Source organism: Dermacentor andersoni, chromosome 7, assembly GCF_023375885.2.
Source record: "Dermacentor andersoni chromosome 7, qqDerAnde1_hic_scaffold, whole genome shotgun sequence".
NCBI classification, from domain to species: Eukaryota; Metazoa; Arthropoda; class Arachnida; order Ixodida; family Ixodidae; genus Dermacentor; species Dermacentor andersoni.
Genome location: NC_092820.1, coordinates 49,308,052 through 49,334,460, shown reverse-complemented (window position 1 = coordinate 49,334,460; position 26,409 = coordinate 49,308,052). Strand labels below are relative to the sequence as shown.

The following is a 26,409-nucleotide window of genomic DNA, read 5'->3' as shown; positions in this document are numbered from 1 at the left end:
TTATATGCCTGAATAGTATTTCTGTAAGAAAAAGTATCTGTGAAACAGAGCAATCAATAAATGTCAGATTAAACGGACATCGCGCGGACACAGCTAAAAAGCTTCCCAAAGCCGTCGCCGAGCATTTCAACCTACCAGGTCATAACTTTGATGAACCTAAACTCTACATCTTGCAGTCGAATTTCCGTTCTGAACGAGAAAGAAAATACAGAAAATCATACCTTATCCATAAGTTCAACACATTGCTACCAATAGGCATTAACCTTTCAAAGGAAGCTTTAGAATATATTTGTTATGCTAAATTGCAAGCAAAACACAAAAACATTTAGTTTTCTTTCTTAGCTTTTTTTCCAGCCGGCGTGTGAGACGACGTCGACACGCCGGTTAACACGTGAGCGTTGGCACGTGATTGAAAGAAGGCCGGCTCACTGGCCTTTTGCGCAGCGCTCCTTTATTCTCAATTCGGCGCATTAAGACACCTTCGCTCGTGGCCGCACCCACCTGCCTTACACCCTCTCTCCTTTAATAGAACCCCACTTATATATACTGTGGCAAGGAAGCATATGTCTCCTTGAAGAAGGCGTAACAACAGTTAGTTCAGTCGGACGCAATGAAAAGTCAAGCTGTGGAAGCAAATGACTTTGTGAAAGTTATAGACGTGGTTTTTGCGCTAACAAACAACAGACATACACATACTATTGATGGATGTAAGCAGCACACATTCCTCTAATGTCGACATGCAAAGAATAACAGTGACAGATTACATTCAGACAGGCTAATAACCCTAACCAGCCACCTATGTGCTTTCTAATACCAGTTTAAATGCGTGGGTATAAAAAGTCCTCGGACTCCTACCATATTGGGGGTCGTTATTTCAGGCTGACACTGCAAAAGAACTTATAACTGGTCAAAAGAAAACTTTGACTTGAAAACAATATAAAAAAGTATGATGCCTCTAGGATAACCAAACTACCAGTTTTTTACTCAGTGAAAGGGGTGCGCTAAGGAAGTTGTAATATCCATCTCCAGACAAGAACGCTATAGCATAAAAATGTTGCACTCTCTTTTTATTATAATCTCCTGTTGTCGAATTTACATAATTAGCAACACAAGCATCGGGCGGTGACCAGAAGCAATGTTTCGATCGTCCAACCAAACGTTATCCTCGTTTGGAGTAGGTTGGTGGGTTGAGATGGCGCTGTGAACGTAGATAACCGGATGGGAAGGGTAGTTTCTGCGTCCGCAGTAGGTCCACTTCCCGTTGACTAGCTTGTGGTGGCTGGGCGTGCAACGGGAGGCTCGAATTGTTGGTAAACGCATCTTCAGAGATTCAACGTTCGCCGAAGCGGTCTCTTATATGTGTCGAAAAAGCTTGACAACGTAATTGCGCCGCGCAACAGAAGTTTATATCACGCAGAGGAGCCCATTCTCCACGGCTTCTAGGAGCAGCCAGTGCCAAATTAATCAACGCGCCGCGATTTTTTACTCATTTCGGAGTGCATAAAATCTATTACAACGTATGTTTTGCTTGGCATATTGTGCATCTTGAGTGCATACCAGTCACTCTGACGTGGGGAGCGTTGGCCGTTTAGTGACTCAGACTGATAAAAAGGCGAGGTGGGAGCTGACCGATCAATTCTTAATAATAGCGCCATGCCAAAGGCCAAATAATCTCAAAATAGAACATACTTCTTTGGAGCATACTTGGCCTAATTATGCATAATCAGAGAAGACAAGTCATGTCAGATGGGGAGTTTTCGCGGATTTTGTGAAGTCGCAACAAAGACAGGCGAAGTGGAATGCAGTACAACATGTTCTTGTGCAAGTTGGCTGATATGTATTCAAGTCACTGTAGTTTAAACAAACATGCACAAAGGAGAGGAAAGGACACTACGGGCACTATATAACTGGTGCTATAACTATAGCCTACAGCTACAGCACCCTCCGTGTCCTGCCCTCGTCTCTGTCCGCTTTTTTAGCTACAGTGCCTTTATTACGTGAACTCGACGTGGCGCATAAGTCATCAACCGTACAGCGCTAGCGGCCGTACGTAACAAATGACGGATGTGTAATTCTTTGAACAACGACATAAAGGCATAACATAAAGAATATATATATATATATATATATATATATATATATATATATAATCTAAACACAAGCTTACATATGTGACAGTTGTCCGACAAATCTACATATGGAAGAAGAATATTGAGCCGCTGTTAAGAAGCTTACTGCAGAGTAATAAAAAACAAATATGTAAACGGCAAAACGAAGCGGAGGATTTTCACGATCTCGCAGAGACACAACATGCCCTTAAGGCTTGCTGCTATGTTGACTGGATAACCTTAAAAGGAAAGTCTGTATGATTGCTCGCCGTCATTGGAGATTGCTAACTCCTTTAAGCATGCCTTGGAGCTATCACAAATGAAACTTTTACAGTAGTTTTCTGGCATGCCTATTTGAAAGTTCCTTTCATAGGTCAGGCGATTTCAAATTTGGGTATTCAACTGTCGAATAACACAAATGAGCTGTGGCAATAAATAACTGAAATCCATAAACAAGTCATGCACGTTATCAAAGAACGAGAGCGGGAAACGTAAATACGCTGTTTTTAACCCACAGCATGTGTTTTTTTGATCTTGAATTAATGTTTTGAAACAGGCGTAATTCCGCAAGGTTCAAAAATATTAGTAATTGGGCCAATTCATAAGAAACATACTAAACTGGACAATAACTACAGGCACATTGTGACAGTTTACAAACTTACACATTCATTGAAGGAATTTTTTTAGGTGCGCGTGACGCCATTTTGCGATAAGTTTGGCATTCAAATTGACTTCCAGTATGGTTTTAGCCGTAGTCTAATTGCAATAGATTGCATTGAAAATGTAACGATTATGTGAGGAGATATACCCAGTTGAAAAACACAACCGAAAATTTTAGTCTGATGTATTTTCGGACGTCCTGTTGTCTGACGTCCTGTAGTCAGACGTGCTGTAGTTCTTTAGCAATATTTATCTGAAAACTGCCCGAGCCTTCTTTAAGGCTACGTGAATATGTTAGTGGAAAAAGCAAAAAAAAAAGGTTACCGCCCGGGATTCAAACTCGCGACCTCACAATTTTGAACCCAGTATCTTATTGCGGCACCGCGTTTAACGTGGTCCCACGTGTAAATTTTGGCCATGTCAAAAGTAAGAATCTCTGTCTGCGCTAACGTTAACATTTGCATGTGGAGAGCCAAGGTGCGCTTTCACACCGCAAAGTCAGCAGGCGCCTCTCCAGAAGAGAGAAAGTGTTGTTACCGTCGACAAGTACTTCGTAAAGTGCTAAAACATCGATTCTGCTTGAGAATATTTATATCAAAAGTAACAAATAGACAACCGTGACCGGGGTAACCATTAGGGTTGTTATTGTTACTTTCAATCGCTGTCTCTGGCTCTTTACATTTTGAGCGCGTATATAATCTGTTTGTTTATTGCAAAAGAGCTACATAGACATCCGTGTCTAATTGCTCATTTAGACAGCGTACCGATTTTTCATCACAGTGCTGTGCCATAATACTGACACTCCAGCAAGGTATTTTCGCGCAACGTCGTTCAACGACCCAATTTTTTTCCGCTTGGCAAATGCTTAAGCAGTGATTCTGTGAAATTAATTACTGTGCCAGTGTAACAGCACGTGCAAGTCCACAGGCCTGTGTGCCACATCTTACCAAATGAAACAACGGAACGCAGCCATTCCCGCCGATGCCATGATTTAGATGAGCGGCCGATTTTCAGGAGGCTGCTCATCGATTGGTGGCGATTCATCGAATGGTGGCGATTGGTGGCGATTGGTGGCGCTCATCGGCGATTGGAACTGCCTCGTCCTCACGGCGCAGTACAGACGAGTGGCCACGTGGACAGTAATACCGGTGTGGGTGCTATCAGTACTGATAATTCACAAAAGGCACCGTTTAATACCGCGCAAGCGAAAAGTACAGTGTATACCGCCGATGGGAACATGACAGACAATTCTACAGCGTCGCTTCTGTCGCGGCGTCAGTTCTTATGTCGTTTCGATAGAAAGTGGAACATTTCTAACGCCACGAACGAAGGTGTCTCTCATCGCGAAAGAGTTCCTGTTCCGACGTACGAATGGCTGTCGCAATGGAAAGTTGTTGCGATTGCATAACTTTTGTTGTCGCGCCAGAACGTTTTCGTTGGGGCTTCTTAACTCTTGGTTATCGTCACACAATGTTTCTGTTCCGACGTCAGAATTTCTGTCGTAACGTCAAAAATGTATCTACCGATTACGGAAACGTCAGGAACTTTTGTTGTGCGACAGAAATTTCTGAAATTCCCGGCCACGGCGGCCGCACTTCAATGGGGGGAGATGCGAAAACACTCGTGTATATAGATTTAGGTGCACATGAAAGAACCCCACGTGCTCGAAATTTCTGGAGTCCTCCACTAAGGCGTGCCTCATAATCGGAAAGTGGTTTTGGCACGTAAAACCCCATAATTTAAAAAAATTTCTCCAGTCGCAAGACAAACTTCTGTATTTGCGACTGAAATTTCTATTGCTTTATCAACTGGGTATCGAACAATATATTATTGTGCTTGGTTCTTTGTTATGTTTCGGAAGATATTTTGAAACCGGGAGAGTAAAAAATATGTCACACCTATGAGAAAGTATTGGTGGCCACGGCCCTCAAAAGAAATTTTTTCCAAATATTTTACAAATCAATTGCACGTAGTCTCAACAAAAACATATATATCTTGGTATTACGTAAGTCATACAGGTACACCTCAAGGGTCGGTTCTCGTAAACTTTAGTAACATTAGTAACACAGATGTGTCTATTCATTTACGTGGTTGTGAGTGGTTTTGCTGGCTATGCACGTATTACGTTATCCCCTTCCGTTAGGTACCTTGAACTTTATATTCATCGCCATATGTTGTGGCATTTTTATTTTTACTAGGTAATCAGATGTTCACGAGCAGTGGCAGTGCAGTTACAAACACCTAAATTTAATAGCCCTGGTCATTTGTGTAGGTTAGCTTTAAATGCCATGGGCGAGTCTGTACTCTCATATGGTAATTTAGTTTTCTGTGCCGGCGCACAAAGGAATGTAGATCCAGTGCATGAGCTGTTGCATAGGATATCTGCAAACCAAGTATGCATGCTGCTTTTCATTGCTCAGACGCTAACGCTGAATTATTGGAGGTGTTCAATCTTTACCACTCTGTTTGTATGAGCAATACTTCGCGATATTGTCTCGCATAACTACAAAAAAAAAAAAACAACCACACACACAGACAGAGATAACCTACAGTTCTAAAAAAAACATAGCTTGATAAGTTACCAAGTATATATACGAACTACGGTGCAAGTGTCGAAATTGTTATGTTTCATATTTGTTATCGCGCTCCTTAGTAATAATAAGAGTATATTGTAAAGCATTATGCTTGAAAATAATCTCCTATTATTGTGCAGCAAAATAAATCATGGTTGCTTTTGCGTTAAAATAGATCTTTTTATATTGTGTTCTGTTTAGGTTGTTGCTATTATTATTTATTCACTTCTGTCCTATAAAAACACACATATTGTGTTATATTCTAATTTTACCAGTTTCCGTCATTAATACCGCGACAGCATAGAAGAAAAAAAATGAAATCAATGTTTATTTGGTGAAATATTTAATGGTATCGTTATGTTGAAGCAGTTCTTACATGTTTAATATAAATTGTAGTCCTGTCTTGCGTGTGTGTGTGTGTGTGTGTGACTGACATTCGGTGTTAAGGTGTACACTTGTGTATTTCTTGTCAATGTTTTTTGATAGACTTATTGCCTTCCTTGGTAATGTTATATGAGTAAAAATGAATTGCACATCCCAACGAAACCACATAGCACGCTTTCGTTCAGAAGGTGGCGAAAGAAGAAAGACGGCAAATCTGAAAGTGGCTCAGAAAAAAATGTGATAAGAAGAGCGTGGGGGAGTTTAACGGCTGGAGCTAATCGAGGGAGCAGTGTGTATTTCCGTGTTCTTGTGAGGCTGGGCAGACGGTCTGGCAAGCAGTTTAGTCAATGCTTAACGTACGCTTCAAACGGGATGACAAGCGCCAAGGTGAAAGATGGTTTTCATTACATTCTTTACCAACCTTAACAAAACATATTAGTTTAATTAGCTAGGTCAAAACTAAACAAACATACGTATTTTATTGTGCTGCATAGCTTCTGCTTTCTATGGATGCGAGTGCGTGCGCGAATATTTACCGCTGCGATGACCTCTCCGTGAAAAAAGAAAGCTAACTATCGTGACGTGTTCTCATTACTCTTTCCGCCGTGAAAATGTTAGGTGCAAGCTCAGCGCCTGATCAAACATATATATATATATATATATATATATATATATATATATATATAAATATATATATATATATATATATATATATATATATATATATATAGTTTCCCTCAGATTTTTGCGCTGCCAGAGCTAGCACGACGTCTCTTGCTTCCGATAGCAATGTAATTTGTGAAAATCATGGTAGCCACGCGCAAATTCGACTCGCCCAATGAGGGCCCACAAGGTGGCGTCGCGGCGTTGCTTACTGACCATGTTCTCAAATTTGGGAGATCGAGAAAACATATTCGGCAGCTCCCGTGTAATCGATATTTTACCATGTACACGCCTTCACGCGCGCGCAAGTTCACGCCTTCGCACGTTACCCCTACCTCACCTATTGAGGAATGCCGGTTTTTACATGTGCATGTGCTCACTCTGCTCCTTCATAGACGCCTTGGCTGACAACGTTTCTTTTTCCCATTCAAAACACTTTAACTTGTTTGAATATTTGTAAACGTCGCTCTTTTATGACTGCAGCTGTCAGAATAGAGCAAATAGAACAAAAAAAGCACTATCTCGCTTGACAAAAATTTGTTTCACTTGGAATTGATTGTACCACGCCGTAGATGCGAGGCTAGGTGAAGCGACGCGAGGGCAACCCAAGGGCGGCATATCATAGACATGGTGGTCGCCCATCGCGCCACGATTCGACCAGTACTAAAGTGCCAAGTTAAAACAAACACATTTTCGCGACCCTAGCCCGTAGGAGATACTTTTTAACCTCTGCGCATATTTGGTTGCGCATACTCGAGATTTAGCGCGTCTGAAAGCGTACATGTAGTTTGGCCTTAAGGGGACAAACGGTCGGCGTCAGTGTGCAGGCGCCTAACGTGTAGGGCTCAGTAAAGTATACTCCTGGAGCCGCAAAATCTATCGTACAAGCCACCCTGTGGGCCGTTTCAATGAGGAAGGACATCAGAAAGAATCTTTCCATCGTGTGCGATAGTTTCATCCCACATTACTTTGAATGGTATTAAAATTGCATTTGTTATCTTCCTCTTACACACTATACGTGTAACGTGTACATAGTTTGTTGATGGTGATATCGGAAATATCTAATATTCAATATGCATAAGAAAGCAGCTTTCTATCGTGTGTCATAATTTCATCCCACCGTACCTTGTATGCTATGAAAACTGCATTTGTTATAGTCCTCTTTCCCGCTATATGTGTAACGTGTACATAGTCTATTTATGGTCATTTTCGAATTATGTAATATTCAACCTGCATAATCTTTCTGTACATACCTGAAGATGTCTCGCATTGATAATGAAGTAGGCCAAAATAATTATGAAAATAATGGTGACGATTGAAAAAAAACCGGTCAAATAGTTAAGGAGTGCAATTTAGAAGCACCCAGACAAGAACCTGACACCTTCGCTCGGTAATGAAGTTCCGGTACAAAGGAGCCAGAAGACGGCTGCCGTCCGCTTAAACAAGGACATGAGCGCGCTTGACTTGCACCTGAACAGCATCAATTTATTGGCTACTATCATTGGTGCTGAACTCTGTAGGTGACGAAGCGTCGAAATACCTACAAATAGATGAGGTGAGGATATTTGCATTAGAAAAGAGAAGCCATCGGCCTTGAATGAACACCAAGAAAAGAAGTTAACCTTTATTAGAAAGGTCTGCCAGAGGCAAAGTGTTTAACAAACGAATGAAGCTAGGGCAAATGCCAACGAAGTTGCCGGCAACTTTTAGTAACGTCGTAACAAGAAAGTCTTATACTGCAGTAACTTTCCCTGCGTCACGTTAGATTAGAGATACGTCGACAATAATACCAAGCACAGTTCGGGACAGTGGCCTAAGTAGAATATTTTAGTTAACTGGTAGTACAGTCTTGCACCAAACACAAATAGTGTCTCATCATCATCATCGTCATCATCATCAGCCTGGTTACGCCTACTGTAGGGTAAAGGCCTCGCCCATACTTCTCCAGCCACCCCGGCCATGTACTAATTGTGGCCATGTTGTCCCTGCAAACTTCTTAATCTCATCCGCCCACTTAACTTACTGCGGCTCCCTGCTACGCTTCCTTTCCCTTGGCTTCGACTGAATCAAATGCTGTCTCGTAATCAATGAAAGCTATATGTAAGGGTTGGTTATATTCCGCACATTTCTCAATCACCTAATTTATGATGGGAATATGGTCCATTGTTTAGTAGCCTTTACGGAATCCTGCCTGGTCCTTTGCTTGACAGAAGTCTAAAGTGTTCCTGATTCTATTTGCGATTACCTTAGTAAATAATTTGTAGACAACTGACAGTGAGCTGATCGGTCTATAATTTTTCAAGTCTTTGGCGTCCCCTTTCTTATGGATTAGGATTACGTTAGCGTTCTTCCAAGATTCCGGTACACTCGAGGTCATGAGGCGTTGCGTATACAGGGTGGCCAGTCTCTTTAGAACAATCTGCCCACCATCATTCAACAAATCTGCTGTTACCTGATCTTCCCCCGCTGGCTTCCCCCTTTGCATAGCTCCCAAGGCTTTCTTTACTTTTTCCGGCGTTACCTGTGGGATTTCGAATTCCTCTAGACTATTCTCTCTTCCGTTATCGTCGTGGGTGTCACTGGTACTGTATAAATCTCTATAGAACTCCTCAGCCACTTGAACTATCGCATACATATTAGTAATGATATTACCGGCTTTGTCCCTTAACGCAAACATCTCATTCTTGCCTGTTCCTAGTTTCTTCTTCACCGCTTTTAGGATTCCTGCGTTCCTGAGAGCATGTTCAATTCCATCCACATTATACTTGCTTATGTCAGCTGCTACGCTTGTTGATTAACTTGGAAAGTTCTGCCAGTTCTATACTACCTATAGGGTTAGAGCCTTTCATACATTAGCGTTTCTTAATCAGATCTTTCGTCTTCTGCGATAGCTTGCCGGTATCCCGTCTAACGGAGTAATAATGCCCAAAAGCTTGTCGTTCATTGCTTCAACACTAAGATCCTCTTCCTGAGTTAAAACCGAATACCTGTTCTGTAGCTTGATCCGGAATTCATCTATTTTCCGTCTTACCGCTAACTCATTGATCGGCTTCTTATGTACGAGTTTCTTCCGTTCCCTCCTCAGGTCTAGTCTAATTTGAGTTCTTACCTTCCTATGGTCACTGCAGCGCACCTTGCTGAGTAAGTCCACATCTAGTATGATGCCAGCGTTAGCGCAGAGTATCAAGTTTATTTTGTTCCTAGTCTCGCCATCCGGGCTCCTTAAAGTCCACTTTCTTCAATCCCGCTTGCGGAACAAGGTATTCAATAGCCGCATATTATTCTCCTCTGCGAACTCTACTAATAACTCTCGCCTGCTATTCCTAGAGTCTATGCTATATGGACTCCTCCACTGACTTGTCTCCAGCCTGCTTCTTGCCTACCCTGGCATTGAAGTAGCCCATCAGTATACTGTATTTTGTTTTGATTTTACGCATCGCCGATTCCACGTCTTCATAGAAGCTTTCGACTTCCTGGTCATCATGACTGGATGTGGGAGCGTGGACCTGTACGACCTTCAATTTGTGAATCTTATTAAGTTTTACAAGACCATCCACCCTCTCGTCAATGCTATAGAATTTCTGTATGTTACCAGCTATATCCTTATTAATCAGGAATCCGACTCCTCGTTCTCGTCTCTCCGCTAAGCCCCGGTAGCAGCACAGGACGTGCCCACTTTTAGCACTGTATATGCTTCTTTCGTCCTCCTAACTTACCTGAGCCCTATTATATCCCATTCACTGCCATATAATTCCTCCAATTGGACTGCTAGACTCGCCTCACTAAATAACGTTCTAGCGTTAAACGTTGCCAGGTTCAGATTCCAATAGCGGCCTTTCCGGAGCCAAGGGTTCTTAGCACCTTCTGCTGCGTCGCAGGTCTGACTGCCACCGTGGTCAGTTGCTTCGCAGCTGCTGGGGACTGATTGTCGGGGAGGGATGAGGGCCGCCTAAATACACGTCTTCAATTCTACAGTCAGCAAACTTATGAAGAAAATTAATTCCAAAAATCACGTCATCGGTGGGTCATGGAAGAGTCACAAATTTAGTGACCTAGCCATGCTTCTGCAGTACCAACATCAATAGGGAAAAAGAGTTCCCACGCATGCTACTGAATGCTGTCACTATGTACAGCAATTTCATTTCAACCAACATAATTCAAACAGTAGTAACGCTGTCAACTAGTGTCATTTTAGTCATAGCATCAATAAGCACATGTTTTTGTTTTTAACATGGACACTGGGTGGGAGATGTACCCCTGCAGGCAGTCTCCATCAACCTCGCCTCCATTGGCCGCGCTGTGTAGTTTTCCCTGGAGTAGTGACAAGGAGAATTGAGGTGGCAAAATATATCGGTGAAAAGAAGTTGCTGGTGGCAGCCTCACTCTTCGATCATATATGGAGTGGTTCTAAGTTTTCGTTCCAGAAGCTGTTAATAGCACTGCTGCACTCGCCTCTCTAGATAACGTTCTAGCATTGTCAGGTTCAGATTCAAATGGCTCCAGGGATACTTAGCATCCTCTGCTGCGTCACAGGTCTGACCGCCACCGTGGTCAGTTGCTTCGCAGCTGCTGGGGACTGAGGGCGGGGGTTTGATTGTTGTATTCATATAGGAGGTTGTGGCCAAGTACTGCACCACGGTGGCCTATCCTGCTCTGGTGAGGGAGTGCGTTACCGGTTCTGTTCACCGGGATCAGGCCGCACTCCAGGCCTTGTTTATGCAATTTTATCACCACGCGGACTTTTATTGCGAAGCAATACTACTTTAGGTCGCACTTCAGCCCGTTCCGTGGCGAGGCGGTGGACGGCACCATTGACCTTTAGCGTGACCTCGCTGCGTGACGTCACACCACGTGACCTAGAGTGACGTCACACCAGCTGTGTAAAAACGGGGCCCCATCTCACGCCGTCGCGAGGCGAGGCGGTAGCCACCAACGGCGGCCTAACTCCCGCTCCTCTCACCAGGGGCGCGGCGCGGCGCCCGAGTCATCCTCGCGTGTCGCGACATCAGCATCGGCCTCCTCGCAGCCGCCGACGTTCGGCGGGTGTCGAGCATCGAGAACGTCGTCATGCGCTACTTGGACCTCTCGTCCTTCTGCTCGATACGGGCGTTCGCCAACGGCGTGCTCAAGTCCGAGGTGCACCTGGACGTGCTGGTGCTTAGATGATTCACGGTAAGCCGTAACACTAGCATAACCCAAGACTACCACCAGCCATACTACCAGCTGATCCGAGAATAACACACTATTGCTTCGCAATCACCAGGCTTAACCAAGCTAAGCCACGGCCGTTTTTTTTAATCCGGTGGAAATTTTCGCGGCACCGGGATTCGAACCACGGTCCTCTTGCACGCGAGGCGGATGCTCTACCTCTACGCCACCGCTGCAGTGGCAGTGGCACATGCACAGTGACCGAAGCTGTACCCGGCAGGGACCCAGTGATACATGGCCAATTTCGCGTCAACGAGTTTATTTGAAGAGGTTCAAATAGCCAGAAGCGCTTTTCCACGTAAATGGCACAAATTTTTAGGATTCAGAACCTTCGGAATTTGCCTGACTTTTCGCCCCTCCCGCTTCACTGGGATCGACCAAGAATTTTCGGTGCAATAGCTGGAAAGCTACATACGGTAGCTATTGAAGCTAGCAAGCTGCCAACTGTCGACCTGAGTGATAGCTAGAAAGTGCAGCCAGTTTCTGTTTGAACTGGTGAGCGAGCTGATGACCGCATTTTCAAGTGCGCTAAACCGAAAGCGTGGGGTTCCCTATTTCAAGCAAATGACATCGGCTAACAAGCCGTTCTTCAACATCATATGAACAAGGCCACAAAATATGCCTAGGTAAACGGATAAGTAAGGGCAACGCAGTAAGTAACCGACGATGCAGGCGCAGACAAGCTATCGCCTCCGAGACGCAATGTCAAAAGCTGGACGTGGCGACCCCTGCAGAGCTTCATTGCGAAGGTGACTTGTGGCACAGCACTTCCACTAATTGTTACCCTTAGAAAAACCTTTCCAGGGTCTATTTACCGATACATCACGTCGATTGAGACGCAACAGATTCCAGCTAGGCTTAGTTGAATGCTTATCGTCTTTATTTTAAACCTACGCGCGAATGACCGCTAAATCTAAGATGAAACTGGATCTTGATGTTTGCGTGTATGTAAGCACAATGAAGTGTACGGATGGTTACTCGAGTAGTATTGCGCAACAAAAATGACAAGGACGTAAGAGCAGAAGACATACCAAGCGCAAACTTTCAACCAAGTTTGGTGTACCACGGAACCTCTTTTATACGTGTGAAGCAGTGTAGACTGCGCACGCGCTTACATGTAAACGAACTGCTCATTCGAGTAATATAGATACGAATCATGTGATACCGCCTGCAAAAAAAAAAATAGTTCTTTTTCTGTGAGAGCCAGTGAAGGGACACTAACACATGTATCACCCAATTTTGCAATCATCTGTGCTTCAGTTATTTCTCAGATGAGCTGCGTCCGGCCACGGGACACAATCGTGCAATCGTCACCGATTGGTTTGCAGCCATGATAGCGACAATGAATTGCCAAGAACCCACCTGTGTCATTTTTTATCTTGTTGCGTTGTGCGTGGATCGGATAACTGAGGCAATGCCCAGTTTGCCCGATATATTGCTTCCCATATGAAACCCGGAGGTCGGAAACCACCCGGTGGACACACTCGACGAACTTTTTGAGGTGATGCTTTCTGCATCTATCAGACGGGACCGCATTTGGATCCATCCACCTGCAAAGCTTGACGAGCTTGTTGGGAGCAGAAAAAACTCTTACATTCGCCCGTTGGGCCATCTTCTTCAAGTTATGAGATATTTCATGCATGTCAGGTAGAACACTTACTTTAGGGCGTTTGCCAGGACGGCCATCGGCAACTGACTTCTGCAAGCTGGATCGCGCAGCTCTCAAAATGCGCTCCGCGACAGACACTTGCACCTCCTTAGGATATCCAGCCAAGGACAAACATCGAGCTTGCTTTTCAAGACGTACGCCCACTACATGGCAGCAAGACTTGCTAAGGGATTTCACGAAGCAAAAACTGATAATGGCCCGCTTAACAAGCTTAGAACGTGGTGACATATATGGCAGAAGTGGCTTGTTGGCTCGCGGCTCATATGACCAACACGCGTGGCTGTCCTGAAAGTTCAGGCGAAGATCGAGAAAGCGAAGAGACCGATCTACGGGCAACTCATAAGTAGTTTCAAGGGGAACGAAGCGGTTCTGAAACGTTTCTAACGCTTTCTTTGTTTCCAGAATGAAGGTGTCAGAAAGCAGCCAATGAAAATTAACAAAGTCACCAACGTATCTAAATATTTTAAAAACTGCAGTGCTTTGCACTTCTAGTGAAATGTCCCGGCTACACGTACAAGGCACTGCACTTGTAGCCGTGTTAAGCTTGTTAAGCAGGCCATTATCAATTTGTGCTTCAAGAATGACCTTAACAAGCCTTGCTGCCATGCTGTGGATGCAAGTTTTGAAAAGCAAACTCGACATTTGTCCTTGGCTGGATATCCCAAGGAGGTGCAAGTGTCTGTCGCGGAACGCATTCGATTCAGCTTGCAAAAGTCAGTTGTCGAGTGCCCTCCTGGCAAACGCCCTAAAGTAAGTGTTGTATCATACATGCACATACCTTAAAAAAGATTGCCCAAAGGGCGAATGTATGAGTTGTTTTATCTGCTCCCAACAAGCTCGGCAAGCTTTGCAGGTTGACGGATCCAAATGCCATCCCGTCCAATAAGTGCAGAAAGCATAACCGCAAAAACTTCGCCGAGTGTGTCCGCCGGGTGGTTTACAACCTCCCGCTTCCATGTGGAAAGAAATATATCGGGCAAACTGGGCGTTGCCTCAATGATCGGCTCCACGAACAGCGCAACAACGTGAAAAATGGAGCCGGTGGGTTCTTGGAGATACATTGTCACAATCATGGCTGCAAACAACCCTAGGACGATTGCACGATCATGCCCTGTGTCCGGACGAAGCTCATCCGAGAAATAACCGTAGCTCAGATGATTGCGAAATTGGGCGATACGTGCGTTAATGCCCCTTCACTGCCTCACAAAAGAATAACTAAGTTTTTTGGAGGCGGCATCACATCACTCCTAACTATGTTACACAAATGCGCAGTTCGTTTTCATGTAAGCGCATGCGGTGTCTACACTGCTTCACAAGTATAAAACCGGTTCATTGGTACAATGAACTTAGATGAAAGTTTGCTCTTGGTGTGTCTTCTACTCTTACATCCGTGTTGTTTTTTGTTGCGCAATATTACTTGAGTAACGGATTACCAACTTGCCCGGAGTGCTGCTTTCATTATGTATAAATGGCGCTCGCAATATATATATATAAACCAAAAAAGAGTGTATGCGTGTTTTTAATGACCCACATTAAAAACATGGTTTGATTCTTTAGTGTCAAAGTCACAAAGCAACCTTGGGTGCTATCAGGTACGCTGAAGTGGATGTCCCAGGAAAGGTTTGACTGAATAGGGTTTAACAGTGTTCAACACAAAACAGGGCAAATTAAAAAAAAAGCCATTTTACAAGCAAGGGTGTTCGCGCATTGCAAATTCTTTTTTTAATTTGCCAGTCGAAAAAAGATTTATTTCCTTGGAAAGGGAGGTTGATCGTTTCTACGACCTATGTTCTCTAGTAGAAAATTCTTTAACAAGTACATTCGAAAGTTAAACGTTGCTTCTTCGTTGCTTCTCTTGTAGATAAGCAAAAGCCTTGGCTCATCTTTTGTAAGTATACCCTCTTTTTTTACATGTTGAGACAACGAAGCAATTCTTTCTGAATAATTACTAAATATCCTAATAGATCCCTGACAATTTAGGTGAAATAATGTGTCAATGTCTCTGTAGAGGGCACCATAAGTGCGTCATATTGTCTTCATGAAACATTATCCACTAGTCATCACGAAATCCCACTTTACGTTCAACCGTATTTTAGAGGACGTGACAAGTTTCAGGCGAATAGATAAAGGAAAATAATGTCAGCACTGATCTCTCTCGTTCCCACTAACACCAAAATACAGGGCCAACAAACATCATCTTTTTTTTTATATCTGCCATTATATAAATACAATTATATCATGAATTGCCCTTTGATTACATATACATGAACAGGGCTAGTTCATGCATGTTGGTGCCAGGAGTGGAATCACTTTGGACCAGTGGCGCCTTCATGCGGATTAAGCGGAAATCTATCGGCATGCGACAACCGGGCACGCCGAAACAGGTACAGACGCTAGCTGCGATCGTTGAGTATGTTCAGTCGCTTCGTCAGTTTTTGTTGAACAAATCCCATGTAGACCTACATCCTGAAAAACATATTGCGTATTTTCGGTGCATGGTCAAAATCTCAATCATAAATGAAGTTGGTGTGGCCAGTCAGCTCCATGGCCTTTCATCGCGGCCTCACCAGATCGAACGCCTAAATAAGAGAATGTCAGCGGTCGGTAAGTTGTGGTATGTACATTTCTGACGCTGCTTTCTTTTTGTCGATTTCATCATCATCATCATCATCATCATCATCACCCGAGTTTATGTCCACTGCAGAACGAAGGGATCTGCCTGCGCTCTCAAATACCCTGTCCTGCGGAAACCGATTACAACTAGCACCTGCCAATTTTCAATTTCGTCGCACCACCTAGTTTTCTGCCGTTCTCTACAGCACTTGCTTCTCTTGGTACCCATACAGTCGCCCTAGTGGTCCAACGGTTATCTAACCTGCGCATTACCTGACCAGCCCAGCGCAATTTTTTTCTCTTATTGTCAATTAAAATATTGTCTATACCCGTTCTCTCTCTGATCCAAACCGCTACCTTTCTATCTGCTAAAGTTATGCCTAGAATTATTCGTTCCATCGCTCATTGTGGGGTCCTTAACTTGTTCTCAAGCTTCTTTGTCAGTCTCCAAGTCTCTGCCCCATATGTCAGCACCGGTAAAAGGCACTGATTGTATACCTTCCTTTTTAACGATAACGGTAAGCTTCTAGTCCGGAGGTCACGATGTGTGCCGTATGCGATCCAACACATTTTTATTCTTCTTTGTACGTTCTTCTCATGGTGAGGGGTCCCTGTGATTGGTGGACCTAGGGAAATGCACTCCTTCACAGACTATAGATGCTGACTAGCGATCCTGAACTCTTGTTCGCTTGCCCGGCTACTCATAATTATCTTTATCGTGTGCATATTAATCTTCAACCCAACTTTATCACTCTCGCTAATAAGCTCCTCAATCATTTGTTGTAACTCGTCTGCAGTGTTGCTGAATAGAAAAATGTCATCGGCAAACCGAAGGCTGCTGTGATATTCGCCGTCGATCCTCACAGCTAACACTACCCAGTCTAACAGCTTGAATACTTCTTCCAAGCACGCAGGGAATAGCATTGGAGAGATTATGTCTCCTTCTCTGACGCCTTTCTTTATTCATATCTTCCTACTTTTCTTGTATACTATTAAGGTGGCTGTGGAATCTCTGTAGACATTTTCCAAGGTATTTAAGTCAGCGTTCTGTACTCTTTGATTACACAGTGCCTCCATGACTGCTGGTATCTCTACTGAATCAAATGCATTTTCGTAATTTAATAAATCCATATAGAGAGGCTAATTGGACTCTGTGGATTTTTCGATTACCTGATTGATGACATGGATGTGGTCCATGGAAGAGTATCCCTTCCTTACCTGGATGTTCTCTTGGTTGACTGAAGTGAAGTGTTGCCCTTATTTCAGGGGAGATTATTTTTACAAATATTTTATATAATACTGTGAGTAAGCTAATGCGCCTATAATTTTTCAGTTCTTTAACGTCTCCCTTTTTGTGAACTAGTATAATGTTTGCATTCTTCCAGTTTTCTGGGACCTTTGCAGTCGAAAGACACTTCGTATGGGGAGCCGCCAGTTATTCAAGCGTTATGTCTCCTCCATCTTTCAGTAAATCGACTGTTATTCTATCCCCTCCTGCCACTTTTCGTTGTTTAAAGTCTTGCAAGCCTTTATGACCTCATTTCTAGCTATAGGCGGAATTTCTGTAACCTCTTCATCATTGTTTCGAATGGAGTTCTCCGGAGGCCTCTGGGTGCTGTACAGTTCATTATAGAATTATTCCGCTGCTTTTATTATACCTTAGAGATTGCTGATTATATCACCTTGCTTACCTTTCAGTACATACATCTTGGTTTCGCCTATGCTAAGTTTCATTCTTGCTGATTTCACGCTGCGTCCAATTTCGAATATCACTTATTTTCGCTTTGTTGATTAGCTTTGACAGTTCCGCGAATTCTATCTTATCTCTTGAGTTGGACACATTGATTATTTGAGGTTTCTTTATTAGGTCCTTTGTTACTTGAGAGAGCTTCCCTACCGGTTGCCTTTGTGCGTTGCCTCACACTTCGGTTGCTGCCTCTGAAGCCAGCCTATTCACGGTTCTGTTCATCACCTCTATGTCGTCATCATCATCGCGCTGTTCTAATGCTGCATATATGTTTGCAAACGCCAGCCCAAATTTGTCGGCTTTTAAACTTACTCCTTCTAAGTTGACCTGTTCTTTCTTGACCAATCTTACTATGTCTCTCTTAGAATTTAGGTGAGTCCTAGCACTCACTAACCTACGATCACTGCACTTTACCCTACCTAGCCCTTCTACATCCTGCTCTATGCAGGGAAGGGCAGAAAGCATGAAATCAATTTCATTTCTTGTTTATTTATTTTTTTGAAATACTCCTAGTCTCAGTGAGACCAAAGCAGGGGGGCACACTTTTACAAAAAGAAACAAACAGGTCATTATACATGGTACAGTAAACGAAAAAATAGAACGAGAAAACGCTTCCTTAACTACTGTAGAAATCACCAATGACGATGTGAAGTACAATACTTTTGGTTGGTACAACAATATGGCCATAACAATATAGTTGGTACAACAATATAATATTACTAGAATTTATATAAAAATTGGCGAATAAATGACCCATGTAAGATTACAGAAGCTATAAAGCTAACAGATAACCGCGCAGAAGCGGCCAGTTTGGGGGATGAAATGCAGACGTTCCACGCGCAGAAGTATTACAGTTTAATATACGTGGATGCGTTAAGTGGCGTCTTCTCTGTTGAATGTGCCTAGTAGGTTGCTATATGATGAAAGTGACGGAGAGGAAACTATGTCTGAGTGGAGGAGATACCATTCTTGGATAGCACGTGGGAAAAGTGAAAACTTGAACGTGTCATTGCTAACACTGCACTGGTTTAGTGTAAATGGATGATTTTTTCGCGATAGACGTGATGTAGACAAAGTAATGTACTTAGCTCGGTCTATCTTATAACTGCCATGCATTAGTTGGCAGATGAATTTTAAGCGGGCTTCTGTGGCCCTAACAGATAGTGTATTAAGACCTGCGTTAGCTAACAGGTTTGTTGGGAAGTCATAGGGCCCGTATTTATTAAAAATGAACCACACAGCTTTTCTTAGCACCTTTTCTAGTTTTGACAGCTTTGACATTTTCAGGCTATGTCTTTCGTCTTCGCGCTTCTCAGCTCTGGGTGCGCCACTTAACCGATTCTGCCTGCTCTCCATCGACAACGAACGCCAACGCATTGAGTGGCTGGCTCACAGTCGCGGGGAATGGCAGTCTTACGCCTGCACCGGCCTGGACTGAATATTTGGCGAGATATTGATGCATTAAACTGAGGATACCCCAGAATGGGCAAGAAAAGTGGGTGCGCACCGACACATTTGTGATTGGCGAACAGTCCGAAAAGCAAAAAGAAACGAGCATTACCTCTCTTTTTGTATGTGGTTTTTGTGCTCCTTCGCCAGTCATTATGAATGTTCACGCATAGAGCAAACAACATCGGCAAAATAACTTCTCGAGTTGCACGTTTGAGTTTGCCGAACTGAGGTTTGTTTGCGGGGTGCGTTTGCATGGTAGTTTGCGCTCATTATCGGCTTCATATGCCACCTGATACCGTGAATCTACCTTGTGTCATATCAGTGGGTAAGTTTTTCATAAACAGGCGCACGAAAACGATTTTTATGGCTAGTCAGGCATTATGAACTGCACACGAAATCACTGAAAGGTTGCGCCTTGGTCTCATCACCTGCATGGCACTGCTCCTAGTGGCGCTGTTCACGGTACTCTTTGCCAGCGTGCTGCTGGCACCTTAAGATTAGCGCCCTGTTTAGGTGACGTAATTAGCTTTTTTTCCCCGCATGTCTAGAAATGTTAAATATTTGTACAGAGATTTTCTTGCTACGTCTGAAGAGAAAACGCAGGCTAACTCCTTTTTCGTTAAATATATAGTGCATGGTGTATTCTAGCGAAAGACAGCAAATCAATATATTACTCAAGCGGCCCCTAATATTTCATCCATAATACTACAAAGTCACTGAATAGAATAATTCCGTGATTTCCTTCGTGCACAAGGCAACAACATGCCTCAAGTCGCATTTTTGTGTAGCACACTTCATTATTTTATAACTTGGCTATGCTTATTTAGTAGACCCTATAAGAAAATTTACACAAAGTTTGCGATCTTGTGCCAGTGAGACGCCCCTAAATTTGTGACTCATATTGCCACGGCTAATAAAAAAGGAGGATCTTGGATCGGCGGCCTGCTCTGCTGTGTTATCTTTATATGTTTATTTCCTTATATTCGTTTCCCAATGTCGGTGCTGAATGCATCTGATAGCAGTGAATATCACAAATAAAACAAAGTTGGTGCACTGGTGGATAAGTAAGGGCTAGTGTTACAAAGTACGCATAAATATAAGTGAACAAATATATTCGATAATATTTATCACACGATACGGTAAAAAAAGAAAGTAAACTCTACACAAAAACAATTTGCGTGATAACATCAGAGAACACAAAACGACCTGAAGCTTCAAAGAACATGCTGGCCGTTTATGATTCGAAATCTCGTTGGGCTTCCATATCCAAGTTTACTTTCTCTGTGAAGAAAATTTGTTCACGCAGTCATTACGCGTTATTGGAGGAGGTATGCATATGCTGTGCCGGCATCTTGTGCCTCTAGAGCTCTCATGTGAAACTAGAGGGTGTACCTAAAAAATTAAGCTCCAAATTATAGATTTGCAGCGAACAGCCATCGCCCACATTGTCTAAATGCCACAGGAGATCGCTTAGCCGTTCATTTTGAAGGTCTGCGTGTCTTCATAAGGCAAAAGCCTTGAGTGACTATTGGGTTCAAAAATTTGTTCCGCGGTGTTACGAAAAATATTGGCAGTCCGGCGTTATGGCGCCGAAATTCAATTACCCACGACCATTGGTGGTTCTCGATTCCACGACCTCCGATGAGAGTTCAACCCACGAGCGTAGGTGGGGTTTGAACTAATGACCTTTCGTATGGTAAGGCAAATTTAGGCACTCCAACCCTCGGTTTTTGCTAGAAATCAAACCCCTTCCTTTTGTTGAGACCGAAATTCAATGGCATCAAAATTAGTGGTGCCACCATTGACGGTCGAACCCTCGACCTTTAGTGGGAGTTGACCCCGCAACCTTTGGTGGTAATTATTTCAAACTTATTTACGCACCATTATTTATAGGGTAAATGGTGTTCTCGTGCCCGCAAATATAAGTGGGAGTCGAACCCACGACCTTCAAGGTTAATTAAAGCAAAGTTCAATAAGTTACTCGAACCCACAACCTTTGGTTAAAGTGGAAGCCCCGATATTTCGTTTGACCAAAATTCAATGACAGCAAAATTGATGATGCCACCATTGATGGTGGAACTCACGATCTTTCGAGGGACTCGTACACAGGCCCTTTAGCGGAAATCAAATCAACATCCTGTGGTGTTAATTTAGGGGCAGGTATTTATGGCAGCGTAATTTAGCGTAATTAATAGTTGAGCGCGGTAATTTCTATAAATGTGCTCGAACCCTCAACCACTGGTGGGAGTCGAGCCTTCGACCTTGATGAGAGTGGAACCAAGGACCATCGGGGTTCAATACGGCGAAGGTAATTATGGTAAGTTAAGGTAGAGTTGAGGCACTCGAACCCACGATCATTGGTGGATGTCGAATTCGCCACCTTTCATGTTAATTATACAAGTTAAGACACAGTAACTAAGGTAGAGGTAAATAAAGCACTCCAACACACCCCCTTTAGTGGGAGATAACAAGTAAATGCAAGTCACGACGCATCCAGTGAGAATGTCAGTAATATTAAAGATTGTCTCGTAAGCCCAGGTTTGCTCCTTCATCCTCTTGAGGACATGGTAAAGTGACTGTCAACTTTCTGCACTTTGCTTGACGCCGGTAGATCTGTGAACAGCGATGTCTTCAAATTTATATGCGTTAAGCCCTAACGCCCTGATAAATTCAAGCCCTGCACGAAAGGCAAGGGAGGGAGAGCACACGAAACGCCCTTATATCGTGTAGTAGTGTCGCGACCCGAGGGTTTGCAGCGGAGCGCCATAACTGGATCACCAGCGCAGCAGGCTCTTCGAACAGACTAGCACGTGTCATGCTCGCGCCACGAGCACGCGCCTGCGAACTTTATATTCATCGTCTTTTGTACTGCCGACCGAGAGCGCCAACATTTGGCTTCCGCGCGTAGCGGCGTGGGTGGGTGCTACAGGGCCCCCCGTCCAAACGGAACAGCGAAATGCACTCGTCGACGAAGTGGACATGGCGGTGTCTTGGTTACATGCAGATCTGCAGATACGACGGCGACATTCGCGGGGAGACCCGTGGGAGGCGCCTCGAGATTGGGTAGCTTGACGCGGTCTAAGGAGACTACCTCTTCGCGACCGTTCATTATTATGGTGACGGACGTCGGGCTCTTGTCGAGGACGCGGTATGGCCCATCATAGGGAAGGTGTAAGAGGTGCCTTTACAGCGTTTCGTCTGAGAAAAACGTGTGTCGAATGCGCAAGGTTTGCAGGCACAAAGATGCTATCGTTCCAAAATCGAGGCGGGACGGGGCACAGTTGCTTAATGGAGTCCTGTAGGCACGGAACCTGCTACAACGGTTGGGGCGAAAGGTCCGAAGGAACAAATCCTCCAAGAAGCCGCTGGGGTGCAGCATGGGAACAGCCAAGGTTGCGACGTAGGACAGCGCGTAGGCTGAGAAGCACCATAGGAAGATGGTCAACGCAGTGCTCCCAGCCAGGCGCACAGTGAGGGCAGCCTTCAGCTCGTGGTGGAGCCGCTAAAACGTGATGTTGGCACAGGGATGACATGCACTTGTATGGCAGTTTGGCATCACACAGGCTTTTGAGAGAAGTGAAGAGGGTGCAGTCCAATTGCCGGCCGCGATCAGTGGTCACGATGCTGGGGCAGCCAAAGCGACAAACCCATGCTGAACAGAAGGCTTTGGCGACCATTTCCGCAGCGATGTCCAGAATGGGCACGGCTTCGGGCCAACGATTGAAGTGGTCATTGTTATAATGCACCGGCAAGCATGAGAGGATGCAAGTGGTCCAACCAAATCCAGAAAGAAGTGGTCAAAGCAAAAACCACGTGGAAAGGAAGACTGCGTGCGAGTCTTCGGGCGGTGGGTCACTTTGGTGGTCTGGCCCGTGAGGTACGAACGTGCCCACTGGCGAAGATTGGTGTTAATAGAGAGGTACAGCTCAGCGAGCCAACGGGCCCGCGTAGAGGCCACTGCGCATGCGCAGTGCAGCATACACCATGGCACCTATGTTGGCCCGCTGGGCCCGCTGGCTTGCTGTACTGTCTCTCCAATGCTTGGACAGGTTTAGTGCTGCGTCACGAGCCGTTGTGTGGCTCGGATGCTGGGATGTCAGGTGTGAAATTATTGGAGCACCGCACGACGGAAGGCAGCCGCAAATCACAATGAAGAGACTAGCTGCAGCCGTTGGCATGTCACACAAGAATGAACCAGGCTCAATCGGGTAAGGAAAGAGTAGAAGAGGTTCAGAAAGTGCATGCTAGATAACTAGTGGTCTGTTGGAGGCAGAGACCCACCCCATCCGTTCCTGTAAAGGCAAAGCAATCAAAGGTTGGTGTGAAGGTGCTACGCCTAGTATCTGACCCAAACGGACAAGTTTTAATAGCCGCTCGCGTTAGCATTATAGACGCAAAGACTAATAGTTTATCCAAGACGAGTCGTTTATGTGTGTGATGTGTGGCGAAGTCACTTCGCTTTCTATTTGAAGTGTCATCTGACGTCAAAATTCATGACATTACGTGGTGCAAGATATAATGAAGAGAAACTATGGATTTCCTTGAACATAAATCAATAATAGGCAGCTTCCGTTAACCTGCATTCGCAAATTTAGCCCCGTCCACTGGATTTTTATTTATCAAGCATATAGACTCTACTTCTAAGCATTCACTAAGGCAACGTGGCCATCAGACTTTTTGGAAACCTTAAATCATAAAACTGCACCTACGTCATGCGCAAACTCTCCTTACAGTATTGTTAGATGCGGGGCCTTTCCTTGAACCTCCTTCAAGTTCACCAGACCACATCGAATCGCGCATCAGCTAATTAAGGAGCGCAGCAGTACGTATACCACATTCCTGAGGCGCGGCACGTGCAAGCAAGTCGGCGGCCCCCACCTCCTACGCCGCATCTGGAGCTATTCACTGCTTGACTCTTCCCGAAAGCAAAGCGAGAGCCTGGTACTGTTCCAGGTAACGCGGGTCCAAGAGGCAAGACGGGTTTAATGCACCGTGAAGCCCTCGCAGCAATGCCCCCGTCCGCCTTTGTCACGGTAGTTGCAGACCGGGAAGGCAAGACCGCTAAGAAAAGTAAGCACTCGGACAATTGGGGACCAAGGAGTGACCCTCTCCGCCGGGTGGGACACAATCGCACGGGCGCCTACCATTGGTCGAAAATGACGACACCTGAGCGGGCTCGCCGAGTTGCCTAAAATGGCGTCACTTGAGCGCGCTCGCCGATTCGCCGAACGTGACGTGACTTCGAGACACCGAAGGGCTTAAAAGCCAGAGACCGAGAGCATTCATTCATTCATCTCTTTCGAGCTTCTTGCCACGGGCCGCAGCGTCCGAGTTGCTGCAGGCCCATAATGATTTTATGACTGTTAATTTCTTTGTACTCCCACTGTACGTATTGTTAATAAACCTACAATTTTTTATCCCGACGTCCTCCTCAACTCTTACAGTATACAGCCGACACTTGTCCAAACTTTGTGATTTTGTGCAGTTGTTTTATTGTATCAAAGCACTTCTCCACCTACCAGGGAAGGAAAGATACCGGTATTGCATGTGGTATATCGCAAAGGCGCACAATGACAACTTTTTACGCATTTTACCGCAAACTTGTAGTCTTTTATGAGAAGGCATATCCCAATTTATATAACATTTGCTGCACCTTTGCATTTTTTATTTTTCGGGCGAGTATGAGCTAAGTTTTTTGTGTTGGCTGATTTGACGTCCTCGTCGTATTTGGCTTATCTGTTCCATTCGAGATTTTCACAGAGCTTTATTTCACTCCAAACTGTCCTGTTGTTGGTAAGGTCTTTCATGCTTCAGTTCTTTATATACCACGTCGAATTCAACTATAAGTTTTTAATTAATTATTGCTATTATTTAGTTGGATATTTTACACTTTTTCTATTTATAATTATTTATTGGAAGTGTCATATTTGTTCTTGAGCGTCAGGTTTCTGTGTACCTGAAAACCATTCTTCTCTACGAATTCATGTAACCATATGCCTGAATATCCAGGGGACATTAGGTTTATTAACGCCCCTGAAACTTGCATAAAAGGAGGTACCAGTACATGAAGGGAAGGAAATTCCATATGGTGTTATCTATACTTTTATATCTTCACTGTGCAATGTATATTCTAAGGCAAATGCCGGCTAATCTTCAGATACAATTTCTTGCAGCGAGCTCTTCGATAACTTCAGGTTGTCTTTTTTGGCCATTTGAAACCTCTGAATATATTTAGTGGTTTTAATGCAAACAAGTGGGCTCGAACTAGTATATTGTTAAATTTACAAGCGCTTGCAGTTGCAAGCACTTAAGGTAATTAAGCTTAATTGCTGCGGAAATTCAATACACTGAATACAAAATTTAGTAGTTTATTTACACTTCCAGATACTCGCTACATGGTGATGCATGGGCACGATATGAAACTGTGATCACGAATTTACCTGCATTTAGTCTATTCATTTTCACACCCACCTAAGGTCATATTACGACTACATAAAGAAATATTTCGCCTAGACTGACTGATTATTACTTTTTTTTCAGGGGACACGAATTTTGATGTGCTTGTCGATGATACTCACAAGGAAAATGCGTCCCAAGATTGTATAGAATATTATCAAAACCAAACAAATCTGTTTAAGATAACTCGTGACTACAAGCCCTACACAGACAAATGTAGAAACATCACCACCAGCGAATAGTCAATGAAATGTCGGTTTAATACCATTGATATTAGTTTTTTTTAGCGTGATAATGGGGCTGTAGAAGATCTTTATAAAGGTTATTTTAAGAAATGGATCATACAGCTACCATAATAAATTGTTGTATTAAAGATGTAGTTTGGAATTGTCTCTGTGTTATTAACATTAATCTTTTTTTCCTAATTGAGAATCTCAAGCAAATCCGTGGAAATGTGCACTCAGGAGAAATCTCTAAATGTGAAATTCTCCTTTAAATCTTCACTGACGCAATCATCAGAAATAAAAGTCATAGTAATAATAATTCGCATATATTCGCTATGTAATGTAAAACTACAAATATCGCCACAAAAATAATGTTTATGCACGGAAAAAGAATATCTCATACAATAGAGGCGTTCCAAAATAAAATGGGGCATTTGCATGCCGGAATCACGGCATGTCTGGATTTTTTAGGAGCGAATAATTTCGAGTTCCTCTTTCTCTGCGCTTTTCTTGTTAGATACTGCTTAATATTAAGAGGAAGTTTCTTCGTTGCATAACGTCGCCAATATCCGAAAACATTTCAACTCTAAAAAGAAAGTCGAGAAAAAGTAAGTGACGTTTCATAGGTGGATGATCAACGAGGAAATAGGGC

The 26,409-nt window shown here is 43.8% G+C and overlaps 1 long non-coding RNA gene across 1 annotated transcript; it reads left to right on the top strand.

Annotated features, from left to right (window-relative positions):
- Positions 1-15,094: 15,094 nt before the first annotated feature.
- Positions 15,095-25,925, top strand: LOC140219253 (uncharacterized). The gene is made up of 2 exons (XR_011895391.1): positions 15,095-15,153; positions 25,618-25,925. It is a non-coding gene; the product is annotated as an uncharacterized lncRNA (long non-coding RNA).
- The last annotated feature ends 484 nt before the right edge of the window (positions 25,926-26,409 follow it).